Raw genomic sequence first — 11,693 nt, 5'->3', positions numbered from 1 at the left:
GTCTCTTCAATAATACGCTGAAGGACTACAGGTGGTAGGAATGGACTGTCCTCTGTTGAAATGGGTGTGCCTGATGGACAGCTTAGGGATTGGAAGGGGTGGCTGACATGGGGAGATGTAGAGGGTGAGATGGGTGTGTCAGCTGGTGAGATGGGTGTGTCAGCTGGTCCTGCAGGGCTAGAGAAAGAAATGAGAGATCAGTATATTGGCTACCATCTTAATGAGCACCAAATAAAAGGAAATAGCAATATATGAACAGCTAGTGTCAGCTAGTCTTGCAGGGCTAGAGAAAGAAATGAGATCAGTATAGGCTTCCATCTTCATGAGCACCAAATATAATTAAATAGCAAAATACGGACGCAGTATGTAACACCTTTCAAGCGTAAAGGTCTCCAGCAGTTGCCCACACCACCACCTCCTGATAGAGAGCATGTCCACCTGAAAGTAAAGTTATGCTTTAAATGTCTTCATAGCCTGATACAAATCCATGTTACAGTACTGTTTACTCATTGATGGGAACTATGGCAGTGTACATTTTTACAGATGTAGCCATCTCCTCCAGTGAGTACAGTACCTGCAGACAAAGTTAAGTGTATGGCCTATTGGTGCATGTTAACTGTAGCCTCCAGATTGGACTAAATTATTAAAAGCCTTATATTTCACACTACAAATCTGATTGAGATTTGAACAAACTCACCTCAATGAAATCATATGGCTTTTGGAGGGTAGAATACATTGCATACTGAAATGAACATACAAATGTGTTAGTTGTTCTGCAAACTAGTAATCAGTTATCACTTCTGAAAATATTGCATCTCACCATCAGCATAAACACCCCACAGCTGTTGCTCTGATGCTGGGGAGATGCTCCCTGTGATGGTAAAAGGGGTGTGTGATTTATTATCAATGATTCTTTTATATGATGCTGCCTACTGATATCTACACTCATTTTGTAGCTTTAATCATACAAAAAGTGTGACACCATTTAGCAGCAACTAGGGTCCATCTGCTTCACTTTATCAAATCATAATTAAAAATAATAATAATAAAAAAAAAGGCCTGCCTATGTACGCTACTCTACTAAATGCAGTGAATCGTGCTACAGCCACAAATTTTACCTCGTCAGCCAAGTAAAATGACTTCCATGGTCCATTGGACACAGCATGTGCCAGGTTACTGAAAAGTTTTGGAAGACGTGTTGGTTGCAATTCATGTCTTTCAAATGTAACATTGAACCCCGTTTAGGAATTGCTGAATCTCTACCATGACTTAATACCCACCTTGAGCCCTAAGAGCATAGTTTAAAAATGGAACTACACCTTCCCATGCTAAAAAGTGACCTGGGAGTAGCAGCAATTCCTAGTGGGGACTTGGAACATATGAACAGGAACAATAAATGCAGAACGAAACAAAAAGGAAGTATAGTCCAAAACAGAACTACCATACTTCCAAAAAACATAAAACATGATCATACTGTATCTAAGTTCTTGGGTTCTCAAAGCAGTATTTGGGAGGTCTAAATAAACAAATTCTAAAGTAAAGATGCAGATGAGGTTTCTAGTGAACCAATGAATAACCACTTTAAGGGTGTAAACATGGAAATTGCTTTGAATAGAAAAAATAGTTACTGCTGCAAGACCCAGAGTTAGATATGAACATAAGGAACCAGTAGTCAGCTTTCTATGAAAAACCTGAAGATTTCTAGGTAGCGGCCATCTCCAAAGCCACTGGGGTGTCTTGAATCAAAATATTGCATAATCCTCAGTCTTGGTTTGAGAACCTGTTAAGAATTTTATTTCATGGAATGGCAAGATAAGGGTTGGTTAAAGACCCAAATCTTACTTCAAACAAAATTACAGTTATAGTAAATATTAGGGCTGTGTATTGGCAAGAATCTGGCGATATGATACGTATTACGATACAATATATTGCAGTATATTTCGATACTGTGCATAAGGCGATATATATATATTTGGATTTTTTTTAAAGTAGGACTATCATTTTAGAAAAAGTAATATTTAAAAAAAAGAAATGTGCATAAAAGTCAAACAAGTTTACTTTAAGTAAACAATTCGGTACACAGAAAATCAAACTGCCAGTTTGGGATTGTGTTTCACAGGTTCTTAGTGAGCAAATTTCCATTGTTTGCATTTGCACCATATAACGGAAACCTTCGTTTTTAACCACACTGAGCGGGCGCATGTCTTTAGAAATGAAATAGACAACAGAGTGGGTTATTTTGGTTGCACGAGTTGAAGTCGTTGGTAATTTGTGCGTTTGAACTTGAGCAGGGGTGAGTTGTGAGTAGGGATGGGAATTGATAAGATTTTATCAATATCAATGCCACTGACGATTCTACTTATCGATCCGATTCTTTTACGAATCTCTTATTGATTCCTGATAGCACTGTGTGGAAAAAAGTAGTCATATGCTTTTTTGGGAAAAAAACCCAAGTGGTTTTATTTTTTTTAAAGCTTACACTTGAGTAAGAAAACTGTACTTTATGTAATTTATGTAATAAATGAAACCTTATTGTAAAGGGTTATCGATTAGTTATACTCCGATTCAGACGTCTCGTGAGTTCAGTGTTGGAAAGATCAGTTGTTTTAACCATTCATTAAAACAAATTGGTTCACGGCAGTCATTAGTTCGCGAATTGGACGTGTGCGCGTTTGTGTGATTATCCCGGCGGTTAGGACATCCCACAAGATTTGTGTCATCACAAAACATTTTATCACTGGATAGTTTTTTTTCCGTTTATTTAAAGTGTGGTTTATGTCAGCTGAATGTGCGGAACGCTTTTCAGAGAAAATAAGGCAACGTATTTCAGCACAATTCACACCCAGCGGGTAATCTCTGAATGCTCCACATGACACTTTAGTCTTCCGACCTAACCATCGTGTCGATTTATTTTGATTAATATGTGCGAGGAAGAGAGAGCAAGACAGCACTTAGTTTTGAGACGGTATACTTTCGCCTGGCTCCGCAGAGAGAGTGCCCGCGCGACCGGGCCTCCGTATGAGTACCGCATGAAATGTACCAACAAAGCATGAATGAGGATTCAATAATAACAGCACAGTATTTCAGATAGAAAAAAAGCCAAGTCAGAGTGGGTTTACTCACACACAATGTCCAGTGCCCAGGCTGCCAGGCAGGGAGAAGCACCACGTCTTTGGATGCAAAGTCACACTGAGGAAAATAAAAAGAGTTCAAAGAGGAACTTGAACATGAGGTTAAAGCTGAGGTACAAGTTCTGTTACATTACTACTCACAATCATTTTAGCAATTGGAGAAGCCTCATATGGAGGAAGCCAGGTGACTACCACATAGGCATCCACAGCCACGGTTGCAATGCCCTTTATTTGAAAACAGATGCATAACACTTTGTGTAGGCAACAAAAGTATACAGTCAGGAAACATGAATACACAGATTATGTTAAATGTAATAAATGTAACTTACATGTGCATTTGCAGCCTTGACGATAATGTTGAAACAACAATTTGCAATCTAAAAAAAAACTATGATTAATTAGTAAGACAATTAATAAGCTCACACCATAGGAAATACAGTTAAACACTTGGTTCAGATTTACCGTTGCTTCAACATCTCGTTCTAGGCCCAGAGTCCAAAAGTCAGACCTTGTGAGGATCGAGTTGTTGGCTTGAACAATTTCCTCCTTAGGGTCACCCTTAATATCCAGTACATAGTCCAGCTATGGGGAAATATACAGAACATTATGAATGCATGCATATTTAAAATGTCTAATTCACAAAAACTAATCTCAAACTTACTAATTCAATGAGTCTTGCGTTTGGTTCTCGTTTCCAATCAGCAACTGTAAAGTTGGGATTAGTACGGTCAACAGCTGAGGAGAGCGACTGTAACCTTGAACCTAAATCAAAATAAAGAGATGAGACAAAAATGAGAGGAAATGTGTTATTGGATAAATATACACAATCACTAATACAATGCATACAATATAGAAGATTTCCTTACGTTTAGAGGGTGGTGAAAGATCTGGGTCTGAGCAAAACCCCATTTCTGCTGGCTGAGAGGAGGCGGCAACAACTGGATCTGGGCTAAGCTCTACTGGTTGAGAGGCACAGAATTCTGCCTGACCATGCTCATTGAGACACAGCTGAATTTCAGGAGTCACAAGCTTCTTTAATTCCTCCTTGATCTTCTTGTTCTTCCGCTGATTGTAATTGTGAATAACATTACGCATCATGAAAACATGAGCAGATGGCGAGAGCATGTTAATGTAATAGTTGTTTTTTTTCATGGTTGAGAAGAGTTGTTCTGCAACCTGGCTGTTAATTCTCCCTGCCAGTTCAGGTACCATCTTTATCCTCCGGAGGATATCTTTCGGGTCTTTAGTGTTTCCCTCATGGAATGTGTCATAGAGACAATAGTGGTCTGCTGACCCAGTCAATGGATGTCCTCCCGGGTCCGGCACAGTTTTCCTAGTGTTAAGCCATGGTAAATTAACCATACCACCATTGGATGCGTACTGCAAGTTTTCATGGCTGGGGTCCAACAACCTACCCTCATGAGGGCTGAAAGGTATCGTCTCAGGCTCTCTAAGGTTAGCATGCACTGCCAGACCTCTTGCAAAGTCATATATGCATATGTTGGGCATGTGTTTCCAAGATAACAATAAATCAGTAAAGTCCCTAGGACTTTCTGCCCTAATGTTAAATTTCAGCGAGACAACCTGTCCACAGGGGCACATAACAACAGCCCAGCCACCTGAGGAGAACAAGTGTTCAAGGAAGTCAAACTAAATTGCCAGCAGTAAACCCAATGAGAAAAGATCCACATTGTTGGGACATTTTTTTTACTTACCAGATGCTCCCCAAACCTTTTGAAAGATTTTATCAAATTTGCTTCGGGTTTTCATTTCTTCTCTCAGCCTTAGAACTAATTCCATTTTGGAACCTTGGGAATCAATTCCGCACTCCCTGCAGAGCTTTCGGATGGCATGGACCTGTAATAGATTACCAAAATAAAGGTGTACACTGTAAACACATTTATACTAGCTATATTGATTCTATAGAATAAACAAAACAAAAAAAACACAAAGACCCGTTTACCTTCAAATTGGATACTTCATCCAATAGCCTGTCCTCTGTTACGTCAATCTCTGTCTGTTCTTTTGGGTGCCTTGTTGTGTGGACCTTTTCATGCTCTGTATTGAGCACCTTGTTGGATTTGCGGGTGTGAGGTCCAATCCACGGGGCCCAGTGGTGGTACGTAGGTTTAACGGCAAAAGGATTTTGTTTATCACCTGATAGAAAAATAGTCTGCATTGATGGCTAGAAATTAACTTTGTAATTCTTAAAGTGGAGTGAGAAAGACAGGGGAAAAAAGGTAACAAAGGAATTATATCTCTCTGGGAAACATTATAAACAAACAATATATTTAAAAAGTCACTTACTTGGAACAAAACCACGTGCAATCCTCTCTAAACATAGAGAGTCCCAGAACTCATCAATGTCCACCTCCCCATCAAATCCATCTGGTGGATCCTCTAGTTCACTGACTAAAATAAAATAAAAATATCAATATACTGTAGTTAGACCACCTGGAGGGGTTCACCATACAAATAAAACCTGTATTGTACCTGCCAAGCTGAAGACACAGCTCTTGTGGAGATCCATGACCACCACAGGAGGGTGATGTCCACAGCGGACACAGGAGAAGTTATAATCATGGTCTGTCAGTGCTTCAAAATGTAGGTATCCATGTATTAGGCTATTTTTGTTTGGGTACTGCTGTCCCGACGTCAGCTCCCATGTCTCGATGGCTCGACCCAGAGCTGTGTGAGTCTGGAATAAAACAATAATAAATTAGAAAATGTAATTCCATGCAAGTGTGCAACTGGGAAAGTTCCAATTATGTATTTAATGGCCTAATGTCATGACTGTCAGCTAAGAAGCCTCATCCTGCACCTGAGTTCTAATTGCTTAATTAATGGCCTACTGTGCATAAAGATATGGAATATCAGATTTACGCATTTAACATGCAGTATGGTCACATAATATTCATAAATCACATAAATTTCACGTATTGAATTTAACATTTGACCTGGAGGCAGTTCCGAAGATACAGGCAAAAATGGAGGGTTAGAATGACTTTGTCATTAAAGTTATGTAAGCCATCCTCCCATTCCTGGTATCGCACCATCATTCCACATCTACTGCATTTTTTCCCATAAGTTGTCACACCTGAAATACATAAGTAGATCATTAGAGCATTTAGTGGTATATACAACTTGGAAAAGGAAGAATAACTGTCAATTTTAGTTCAAATGTGACACAGACCCTCGATGATTCCCTTGACAGTAATGATTTTTGCTGATTTGCTGATGATCAGGGGTTCACCAAGGGGAAGATCACCAGGACATTCAGGACAAACACACTCTTTGGGCATCAGATGTTTAGGCACGTCTGACTCACTTGTCAACCCATACACATTTGCAGGCAAGTCTGCAGGAAGCCTTTTCTTGCTGTGAATGTACCTAACAATTCTCCCCAAATCCTGATCTCGAGGGGGATACTGAAAATCGCTTGAGGTGACAGTTTCCACCTCGTCTTCAGAGCCCTGACTATCTTGAGTATCCTCGCTCTCATCTCCCGTGAAGAGCTCCTTTCTTGTCTGGAAAAAGTGCCATTTCGCAATGGCCTTGTGGACACAGGCCTGTTTGGCTTTAACACAATGGCAATGCCACGTGTTATTTGCTGTGTCAAACATGACCATCACTCTGCCAAACTTGTTATAGTAAGACAGATTTGCCTCATAAATGGAAACATATCTTCTTGAGGAAGAGCTTCCCACCTCAACATCAACACTGAAGGGGATCCCTTCAGTGTTTGCCGCCGTTTTTTTCAGAAGACATGCCCTCTTCCGCTCCTCGCTGAACCACCTTCTACTGACAAAGTCCCTCAGAACATCCTCCCTTAGTTCTATCTGAGGGCTGAGGGGTGGTGGGCAGTATTGCAGGGACTGCAGATGGGCACAATCAAAGGATATAAACCCACTCCTATGCATCACCTCAGTGTTGCGCACACAGGCATCCAGCTCACAACGAATTTGATGGCTTGTCCCCCACGTCCGCTTCTGTACATGGATGGGTGCACTATTGCTGCTGAAGGACTTTACAACAGCAAATATTCCCCTTTCAATCTCTATTGGCTGACATGCCAGATGACGGTCGGCTGTTATGTCCTCCTTGACAGTTGAGTGGCGTCGTCTCATATGCTGCTTTAAATTTTTTTTATTTAGCACTAATTCACACTTTGTGCACTTAACCTTTCTGACCCGCGAACGTAGGCCAACTGTTTTTTTTGGTTGATGGTCTACCATGGCCTCCACAGGGTGAAGCCGGGCTTCTACCATGGCCTCCATAGAGTTCAGTGGGCCTTCTGCTGGGTGAGGGTGGGGTTGGCTTTCTGCTGGCTGAGGGTGGGGTTGGCCTTCTGCTGGCTGAGGGTGGGGTTGGCCTTCTGCTGGCTGAGGGTGGGGTTGGCTTTCTGCTGGCTGAGGATGGGGTTGGCCTTCTGCTGGCTGAAGGTGGGGTTGGCTTTCTGCTGGCTGAGGATGGGGTTGGCTTTCTGCTGGCTGAGGATGGGGTTGGCATTCTGCTGGCTGAGGGTGGGGTTGGCTTTCTGCTGGCTGAGGGTGGGGTTGGCCTTCTGCTGGCTGAGGATGGGGTTGGCATTCTGCTGGCTGAGGGTGGGGTTGGCTTTCTGCTGGCTGAGGGTGGGGTTGGCCTTCTGCTGGCTGAGGATGGGGTTGGCATTCTGCTGGCTGAGGGTGGGGTTGGCTTTCTGCTGGCTGAGGGTGGGGTTGGGGTTGGCCTTCTGCTGGCTGACGGTGGCATGTGCTGAGGTGTCTAAGCAGTTGTTTTTTTCTTTGAAAAATTTGAATACAAGCACAGCAGTGGTAGTGGGACTCCTTTCTGCAGCCCCATTTGCAGGTATACATCACAAACTCTGAAAGGTAAAAAACAAAGCAGGCTTTAATAACTGGTCCAAACACAAGTGCCTTCTTGACCACAGTTAGTGTCCTCACCTTCTTCATATCAAAACAAAGGTTATTAATTTAAACCAATGAATCAGCCAATGAATCAGTAAACATACCTCCATGCTGTACCACTGTTTTCATATGGGACTGTAAATGTGTTTCCACTTTTGAGTAGTCACCCTTATAAAGTGGGCAAAAGGGGCAGTGGAGAAATTGGCATCCTTGCTCAGAACACCTTGTGGGCTGGGGCTTCTGACTGCTCTGCAGAATTGACAGATGTAGCTATAGATAAGAGATATAGATGGAGAACATTAACCAAGCTCAACTTACTTTTCTCCCCCTCCTAGCACTAGCTACTACCTGATTGAATCCAAGAAATCTTCAGGTGAGAAACTTAAAACTCTGTTAAAAAACTATGTGAAAACGAAGTTAGTAAACAATGTGCGTTTATTAAATATGTACCTGTAGAATAATGTTACTTACCATCACCAAAATGCTCCCAAAACAAAGCGTGCCCACCAATGTTATCGGTCACCAAAAAGAAGCAGCGTGGCCGCTACATCATGCCTCTTAGCTAACACGTTAACAATATTAAATTCAAACCTGATATTACATTTCATATATTGAAATAAATTTGATAAAATACAGTAATTTCACTTAAATGACAATGAAAATTATTAATTGCCATTTAAGTGAAATTACTGAACTTGTATACAAGCTTGATAAAAATTATAATTCTATTAGAAAATTTAAATAGCACTTAGCTTTTGCATCTGAATATATTCTGTTACTAAAACCAATACCCACATAAAATATATTCTAGAATCCAGTAACAACACACACCCTTTGAAGTTGAGATGAAAAACTATGAATTTTAAATGAATTTATTATCAGGGTTGAATTGGATTAGCATTTATCCTGGATTACAAATGTGAAAAATACCTGCATGGAAATCTTTTAGGTCCAAGCAACTCTATATTCAGAAAAAAAAAATATTTTACACAAATTTGCGCATCTGATTAAGCATTGGTTTTGCATCACTTTTACAGTTAAACAAACTGAAAGCAGTTATTTAGTTATTTTAACAACATAACGCACTATTCGAATTTTGGGATTGATTTATTAAGGTCTTTACTCAAAATATAAAACTTTGTTGTCTCAACAACATTACTATTACCACTAAGTTTATTCTTCCCATTGTATAACATCAATGGTGTTTTGCCAGGTGAGATTGAGTGTGTTTAAAGGCTTTTTGTGTACAGTTTGACCACCGTTTCTATGCTATATCTGTAAAAGACTATTTTAGACAAAGATAACGTTACCTACCACCAAAACGAGGCAACGCGCCCACCAAAGTTATCTGTCACCATAACGAAGCAGCGTAGGTGGCCGCTACTTCATGCCTCTTAGTATCCATAGACATGCTTAGTATCTAGCTAACACGTTAACATCCAACTTAACAATGTAACGTTACTGTACTAATGTTAACTTAGTCTTCGCTGCAAACTCTAGCTTCTAGCTACAAACAGTAGCTGCTATACGTTGCGTGAGATGCGGAGTTGTGTGTGTATGCGGCTATTCTCTGGCAGTTTCCAGTAAAAGCTATTGAGTTATTTCAACCACCGGTTTCAGTGCCTTATTCGAACCCTCAAGATATTACAATTAGCTATGGCTAAGACGAGATAGCATGACATTAGCGGCTACCGAACCATTGCCGTGATTATTAATATCGGATTCGGATACCATATAAGATTAAGACGACACGACAGCTATATCAGTGACATAAATGAGAATACTTCCCAGTCAATGTTGTAGAAATAAACAATAGCCTACTTACTGACATAATCTCTCATCGAATGACCGCTTGACTACTACTTCTCCCGGGAAAATTACCACGAGGTAAAATTGCCCATACAGAAAGGGAAATGACATCATACCCAGTGTGCCTTGCGAAACTCTTCGTGATTGGACGATGAAACGCTGTCAGGAACGCCCGATGGGCTTTCTTGTGTCATTAGGGGAACGCCCAAGCCGCAGCTGGACCCTCCTCGCTGTGTCGCCCTTTCCTGGACAGCTGAAGATTTATTTGGACACTGGAGTGAAGACGTTCCCTACGCCTTTGAGAGCGGCAGCGACTGGCGGTGTTGGGAATACACGTCAAGGTGGACGAGCGTGAGAACTGTCGAGAAGAGCTTTTGCGCAAAGCCTGGACCACATTATCCGAAGAAGCGGCAGAGGGAACACTCAGCGTCGCAGACATGCGGGCATTCATGTAAAGAGACAAAGTGTAGAGGAGAAGTAGGCATTCATTACTGGACTTTGCAAACATAAGTGACAAGCAATGTGAGAGTAGGCTAGTAGGTATGTAAGTTACAATCTTAGTTTGGAAAAGGTCTTTCCCCTGCTGTGGGAGAGGGAGAGAAGTCGATAATTTAAAAAAAAAAATTCTTTTCGTTCTGCTTTAATTGTTTTACTATGCTTTTTGCGAAGGCAACCCTGGGAGCAGCCTTTTGCTGCGAGACTGTTGCTACTACACGGAGTGTATTAAGCGGAGGGCTTTTGTCACGCCCCTCCGTCTCCATAGTGACCGTCTTTAAGGTCGTCGGTTTGTTCTATTTACTGTTTGGAAGTCTGTTCAATGTTCTGTTCGCTTTTTTTTTACTATTGATAAACATTATTACTCTGAATATCGCAAATGTGCAATCATCTTCTGAAAGATACACGCCCTGCAATAGCTTTCACAAATGTCGATGACTATTTGGAGAAGTGTGCTCCCTAATTTGCCCATAATATGGATATGGAGAAGCTAACAATCGTTTCATATAACGTCCATGGTCTAAACCACCCTATAAAAAGAAAGAAGATTTTTAGCCTGCTAAGGAAAATGCACTGCTCATTTGCATTGTTACAAGAAACACATTTGAACGAATTAGAACACAAAAACTTAGGAGGGAGTGGGTAAACCAAACGTATAGTGCATCGTTTGGGAATAAAAGAGGAGTAGCCATTCTAATCAATAAGTTACTGGCATTTTCCACAGAAAAGGTTGTGAAGGATAAGAATGGGAGATATGTAATGATAGTTGGTCGATTATGGGAAGAGGACATAACCATTATGAACCTGTACGCTCCTAATGAATGTGATGAAAACTTTTTCAAAGAAATAGCAAAGGTAATTGCAGAGAATGCAAAAGGGATCTTACTGGTCGGAGGAGACTTTAATGTTGTACAGGAAGGGAACCTAGACAAGACCCCGGCAGAAAAATGCCCAAAAAGTAAAAAAACAAAAATACTCAACAACATGTTAATAGAACTAGGCTTGGGGGACCCATGGAGACTTAAAAACCCAAATAGGAAAGGCTATACCTTTTATTTGAATGTCCATAATAGTTATTCAAGGATTGATTTTTTCTGTCTCTCTCAACAGCATATGTATAAAGTGATTGGTTGTCATATAGATACAATTACACTGAGTGGTCACGCCCCTGTTATTTTACAATTAGATTTGTGTAAGGACTCTTTCTTTAGATATTGGAGGTTAAATGTATCACTACTTACAAATAGAGCAATAGTTCAGGAACGTCCTGGTTGCGTATGCAACCCACCGTTCCCTGAAGGAGGGAACGGAGGACCTAGTCGACGTCGACTGAAATGGGATCTCGCTAGAG

The 11,693-nt window shown here is 40.9% G+C and overlaps 1 long non-coding RNA gene across 1 annotated transcript; it reads right to left on the bottom strand.

The window, feature by feature from the left end:
* Positions 1-411: 411 nt before the first annotated feature.
* On the bottom strand, positions 412-853 carry LOC143753727 (uncharacterized). Its single transcript, XR_013207811.1, has 3 exons — positions 821-853; positions 698-742; positions 412-438 (listed from the first exon to the last, which is right to left on the bottom strand). It is a non-coding gene; the product is annotated as an uncharacterized LOC143753727 (long non-coding RNA).
* Between the last annotated feature and the right edge of the window lie 10,840 nt (positions 854-11,693).

This window comes from Siphateles boraxobius, unplaced genomic scaffold (genome assembly GCF_051911475.1).
Source record: "Siphateles boraxobius isolate OS27281-9 unplaced genomic scaffold, OSU_SipBor_1 1, whole genome shotgun sequence".
NCBI classification, from domain to species: Eukaryota; Metazoa; Chordata; class Actinopteri; order Cypriniformes; family Leuciscidae; genus Siphateles; species Siphateles boraxobius.
Note: the sequence above shows the minus strand (reverse complement) of the source record. Positions and strands in the feature narration are given on the sequence as shown.